The 6,645-nt window shown below is 44.3% G+C and overlaps 1 pseudogene; it reads left to right on the top strand.

The window, feature by feature from the left end:
- The first annotated feature begins 1,286 nt into the window (after positions 1-1,286).
- LOC133342554 (5-hydroxytryptamine receptor 1A-like) lies at positions 1,287-2,352 on the top strand (annotated as a pseudogene).
- Positions 2,353-6,645: the final 4,293 nt, after the last annotated feature.

Below are 6,645 nucleotides of genomic sequence, written 5' to 3'. Positions count from 1 at the left end.
GTATGACTGTGGCTGAGAAGATCTCGAGCTTTGTATGGAGTGACAGTCCAGGAAGCTTCCCACACAGCATTACACAGCTTATGAAAGGTTGCCACTCAGCTGATTCGGAATGAGACCTCAACTGCCAAACCAGAGCTGGTCATAAGCATACTGTCCACGTATAGGAACTTTTCCACCCTCTCCACAACTGCCCCATTACTGATGGGGATTTGAGGGAGGGGAGCATTTAATAACATACAATACCGAAGGCAGGTGCTATATTTTTTTGGGGCTGATATTAAGGCGCCATCTCTGAGCAGCACGCTCCTGGTTCAGCAGTAGCATCTCCAACTCCTTTTCAGAGTGGGCAGCAATTACTAGAATATCCGCATATATAATATGTTTGACCTTGACGACACCAGGCATCGATCAGTCTACCATTGTATCTATACTATATGTAAATTCCAACGGTACATCAATGGAAAGCTTCTCGAACTACGTGGTCAAATATCCCTAAATAGTGTAGGGGCCGGAGGACATCCCTGTTGCATCCCGAGATAAACAGAAGATGGCTCTGATATCTGACCAAACAATTTTACCCAGCCTGCCCACCATTATGAAGGTCCTTTTAACTCTGACCAGACGGTCTGGCACTCTGTAATCACGAAGAATAACCCAATGGTATCATAGGCCTTGACAAGATCAATAAAGCAGAGATTTAGGTCCTGTTGAAATTCTCTACACCTCTGCTGTATGCAAATAAAAACATACTCTGATAATATGGTACTGGCAAAAGAGGTCTCATGATGAAGATGCTCACCCCGAGCTCTCATTACTCTGATACTGCATTGTCTTTGTGCTGTACGCCTTTTGGCGTCTTCTGGTCTAACACCGTTTGAGACGAGGCTCAAAAGAAAGCTGTCTCTGGTGTGGACAAATCAGTTTAAAAGACAATGCATATATTATCAGAATGTTTTTTTATTAGGATTTTGACCACAAGTATTGTGGTTAATGTAGACATGATTCCTTGTAAAAGGTTTCAGTTTGGTGTTTTAACAACTTAACACCTGTTTTGTTGCCAGATAAAAGAGTAAAAAACTATTCTCAGGATGTGAGTTTCTGATTACCCACTTGTACACTGAATATCAGCATCCTCTACCTCCCCATGCATTGCGACAGATAACACGAGCATGAATCAACACAACTTACACAAGGCATACCGACCAAGCATGCATTGATCTTCTGCCATATGTACCACACAGTCTCACACAGCCCAACGCCGTGTTCCCACTCCAGCTCGCTGGACGATGGACAACTCCACAACGGGCTCACCATGCTCCCTGCACTACGAGTACTACAACTGTACCGGGCCCAGTCTGTCCGAGGAGGACCGCATCCTCGCGCTGGCCATCATCATCTTCTTCATCATAGCCACCATCCTCAGCAACCTCCTCATCATCGTAGCCATCGGCTTCTTCAGGCAGCTGCAGACGTACGCGAACATCCTGGCGCTGTCGCTCGCTGTGTCTGACCTCCTCATCGGCTTGCTCATCATGCCCTTCAGCATGATACACGCCGTCTACGAGTGTTGGTTCTATGCCTCCTTCTTCTGCCACCTGCACTACTTCCTCGACTACACGCTCACCACCTCCTCCAGCATCCACCTGGGCTGCATCGCCTACGACCGTTATGTGGCCATCTGTGACCCACTGCGCTACCGGACGCGGGTCACGAACCGCACCGTGGCCGTGATGCTGGTGCTCTGCTGGATCGGCGCTGCGATCTTAACCACCCCGACACTGCTCAGCCTGAGCCCCACGCTGTCTCGGGGGACGATCGAGCGAGGGGGCTGTCCCGACAGCTGCATGTTCACCTGTAGACGTGGGGCTGCACTTCGCCTACGGCATTTGCCCCTATTTCATCTCAATGTTCATCATCCTGCTGATCTACGCCAAGATATACCGCGTGGCCAGGAGGCAAGCACGGAGGGTCACAGCTGGCATGCCCATACATGCGCAGACGGTCGAGGTGGCCAACGGTGGTAGTTCTGGAGGTAGTGATGGCGATGAATTGGCCAGGCGGTGGAAATCAACAATGGAACGAGAGCACAACGCCGCCAAGACCCTGGGCAGCATCATTGCCTGCTTCATGCTTTCGTGGCTACCTTATGACATGATGGTGATGGTGTTTCCTTTCTACAAGAACACGTCTGCTGTCTACGAGGTCATGTCCTGGATTGGCTACATCAGCTCCACCATCAACCCGATCCTCTACGCGTCCATCAATCGGCCGTTCCGAACAGCGTTCGGTCGGATCTTGTACCTGGATGTGTTCTCCTCGGACGCCAGGCATCTGGAGCTGTTCGAGCATTAGTCGGTTGGGAGATTCACAGCAGTATGAAAGTTCGCCCTTTGTTTTGTTTTTGCGCAAATATGTAATTACCTTCTGACACAAACACAGGAAGCAGCAGTGGAATCCATATTCAAAAGGGCAGCAGACAGGAAGGAAGGGAATGGGATGAAAGTGGGGGACCAGATGCCCAGACTGAAGTCCCTGAAAAAGACAAAGATGGCATGGAATAGAGGATTAGGAGCGCCAAGTAGGAAGGGGAGGAGGGGGGGAATGAATGACCGGGCCAAAATTTCGGGAATGATGAGAGGATGATGATTATAATGAGAAGGTATGGATGAAAGTTCAAGTTCAAGTTCAAGTTCATTTATTAGGTATAGCCCTGTGAGCCATTCAGCTCTTGAATCGGATGCAACCGCAACAAACAAAAAACAAAAACATGAACAAAAAAACATCTTAAAGTGAATATGTGACTAAGTGCAAACAGAAAATCCAAGAAAAGACAGCAAAAATATTGCAGAAAAAACACCGTACACCAACGCTGTGTGCAAAAATCCCAGTGGGATGCAAGTCAAACAACAACAACAACCACAAGACAACTTAGATTAAGGCCATCAGTCTAACTCTGTACTACAACAACACAAACATGGCTAAACCAATACACTTTTCGAAATCACCAAAATAAAGCCATGAAGGCAATGAAAAAGCAATCATAGGAACTGACGGAATTTTCACAATAAATGGCATAAACAACATGTACTACCAAAACCCTGCAGCCATAGCTGGCTGCATGAGTCACTCCACAACAGCAGGAGCATCAATCGGAGTATTGTAATTTTTCAATGCACCTTTAAGATCAGCACACTAAATCAAAACACAGGTCATACTTTGTAGCGATCATCCGGAGCGAAACATGTTATTTTAGGTCACTGAATAGCACTGGCAGCTAGGGGTGTACAACTCCTCTAAAGCAGTTTTGAGTGAAGATCTCATAGGTAGTGACTCAAGTTTCAATTTATTTGCAACAGCATTCCAGACCCTGGGGGCATCAATAGCAAAGGCCCTTCCTCCAGTATATGTACGGCAATAGGGAATATTAAGCTGGTAAATGAGTGTAGACCTTAGGTCAAATTTGTTCTTTGAAACAGAGACGAGATCCAGCAGGTAATCTGCAGATTTTTTTGCAAGTACATCATGAATAAATAAGATCTGGTGCACAAGCCGTCGAACATTCAGAGATGTTAAGTTTGACCCAATGTAGAGATCACAGTGGTGAGTCCTATATGGGCAGTTCAATGCAAATCTTAAGGCCGAGTGATACATTGAGTCAAGCTTCTTCAGTACAGTACTTGGGGCTGATTTATACACAATGTCACAGTAATCAAGTAGAGGCAGTACGGTAGCTTTAATCAATTCCAAACGGAACATAGGAGGGAAGCAGTGCTTGTGTCGATATAGAAAACCAATTTTAATTTTTTGTCTTTTTCCCAATATAATCAATGTGATCTTCAAAATTCAGTTTTGAATCCAGGATGACCCCAAGATACTTATAGATCTTGACTTGCTCTATTTGATCATTATTTAAGGTATGTAATTGGGGAAAAATAACTTCCCGCTTTAGTCCTGGTGAGAAGCATAGCACCTTGGTTTTGGCAGGATTTAGGACTAGTTTAAGAGCAACTAGCTGATGTTGTAGTTTGTTGAAATCACTCTGGAGCTTAGCAATCACGTCATCCGGAGAGCGGCCAGCAGTAATTAGTACCGTGTCATCTGCAAAAAGATTTACCCTGGAATAATCCAGTTCAGTGCCCAAGTCATTTACATAAAGAGAAAACAAGAGGGGGCCGAGAATGGAACCCTGTGGAACCCCTTTTGTTATCTTAACACTGTTTGACCTCCAACCATCTGTGAATACAGTTTGTGTGCGAGAAAAGAGGTAATTTTTTAACCATTTTACTGTGTTTTCGGAAAAACCGAGGCAACTTATTTTACTAAGCAGGATGTTGTGGTCTACTGTATCAAAAGCTTTGGACAAGTCAAGAAAAAGACAGGCGCAGTACTGCTTATTATCAAGGCTACTGTAAATGTGATTCAGAGAGTCTAATGCAGCAGATGTGGTGCTGTATTTTTTTCGGAACCCAGATTGTTTTAGATGTAATAGATTGTTGGCGGACAGGAAACTGCTAATTTGGTAGGTCAATAATTTTTCAAAAATTTTCATCAACGGGGACAAAATTGAGATAGGTCGGTAGTTATTTGGATCATCTTTAGGGCCCCCTTTGTGAAGTGGACGAACATAGGAATGTTTCCATTCTAGAGGAACTGATGCTTCTTTGATGGACAGGTTGAAAATATGGGCTATAGGTTTGTATATTAGGTGACCAACAGTTAGTAGAGCAAAGACGGGAATACTATCTGCTCCGGTAGAGGAGGACCCTTTGAGGTAGGACAGTTGTTTCAGAACATTACTTTCGTGGATTGGCTGAAAACTAAATTCGCTTAATGTTTGGACAGGAGTGTAGGAATTTGCATGAGCAGGGGTGACTCCCAATACATTATCAAATAGGGTACCAGCTTCAGAAAAATGAAGGTTAAAATTGTCAACTATTTTTTGGGGATCTGAAAAATATTCCCCATTTCGGTTAAGCTGAACGGGCAGATGATCTGTTTTGGATGCCTTTTCGATACATTTGATTGTTTTCCAGAAAATCCTGGCATTTCCATGAGATTCAAGGAGAGTGGAAGAGAAGTAGTTATTTTTTGCATGCCGTATTTTTTTGACGCATCTATTCCTTAAAATCCTGTATTCTAGCCAGTCATTGACCAAATTACTTTTCTGAGCACATGCCCAAGCCTTGTCCCTAGTTTTCATGAGCTTTGTAATCACAGGATCAAACCATGGTGGACGGTTGCCTTTAGTTTTAAATTTAACCAACGGAGCATGTTTGTTAAGAATTTGGAGAAACGTGTACCTGAAGGTCTCCCAAGCCGTAGTCAGGTTTGGAATATCACAGACCTTGTCAATATCCGAGTGAAGCACATCATTAGTAAATGCCTGAGTGCTGAAGTGTCTCATGGAGTGCTTCTCAACCAATTTAGGGGGGGCTTTGGGTCTGGCTGATGATCTCACCCCAAAAATGAAGGAGTGATCACTAAGGTTATTACCTAGAACACCAGTCAGTGCGAAATTGTGAGGGGCATTTGTCAATAGGACGTCAAGCAGAGATGACTGTCCCGGATTTTTTAGGTTGGGTCTTGTGGGGACATTTATTAATTGAAACAGGTTAAATTCATCTGCAAAATTTGTGGCCACGGCCGGCGGGTTTAGCCAATTCCAATTTAGATCACCCACTAAAACTATTTCACCTTTAGGGAGGCCCCCAAGAAGCTCTCTCAGTGCAGATGCAGCTTCAACATCCTTCCCACTAGGCGGTCTATAGCAGCACACTACCAATATGTGTTGATTATTAGGGAGAGTTATTCTGAGAGCCAGACCTTCAAAGCAACATTTTTTAAACAAGGAGTGAGCTGGTGAACATGCAATAGTATTACAAACATAGATGGCAATTCCACCTCCTTTAGATCCTCGGTCAAGCCGAAAAAGATTGTAGTTGTCAATCGTAATCTGCAAGTCATTGACGGCAGGAGTGAGAAATGTTTCTGTTAGGCAAAATATGTCCGGGTCAAGATTTGCTACTTCTAGTTTTAGTTGACTTAATTTAATCAAAAGCCCTCTGATGTTGACATGTAGAACACCAACACCTTTTCTGCCAGAAAAATCTACAGAATTATATGAGTTCTTTACATTTGGTCCAGGATGAAGCTCAATACCACCCAGAAATAAGAAAAGTAGAATTAATAGTTTGCACAGGTATTTTCTGTGAAAGGATGAAGAGCGACGAACCTTGGACGAATAGCAGCAGCTCGCAGATGGTGTTATTTTTAAGAGCAGAATGAAGTTTGGAAGGAGTGCTGGTGAAGTAATGGGACAAAGATAGGGTTTAATAGGATATAATGATGGAGTGTAGAAGTGTCTATAAGTTGTTTCATTAGCAGGTGTAGTTGCAAATTTAGCAATAAGTATTGACGCGAAGTAACGCGGGTAGCCATTTGTAGAGTTGAGTGTGGCACTAGATATGGCCGGGAGGGACAGTAGTAAGATACACAGCAGGTGAATTGACATCTTTAAAACACTAAATTTAAATACACACACACAGCTCACTCACACGCAGCTCACCCTCACCCACTCTCACGCACAGCCCACACCCATGCAGCACAACGCACACGTGGCCGCACACGCCGCCGCCATCTTGCTGC

Source organism: Lethenteron reissneri, chromosome 2 (genome assembly GCF_015708825.2).
Source record: "Lethenteron reissneri isolate LAM-NWPU_2019-01 chromosome 2, ASM1570882v1, whole genome shotgun sequence".
NCBI classification, from domain to species: Eukaryota; Metazoa; Chordata; class Hyperoartia; order Petromyzontiformes; family Petromyzontidae; genus Lethenteron; species Lethenteron reissneri.
The sequence above is the reverse complement of the archived record's forward strand: the minus strand, read 5'-3'. Positions and strand labels throughout refer to the sequence as shown.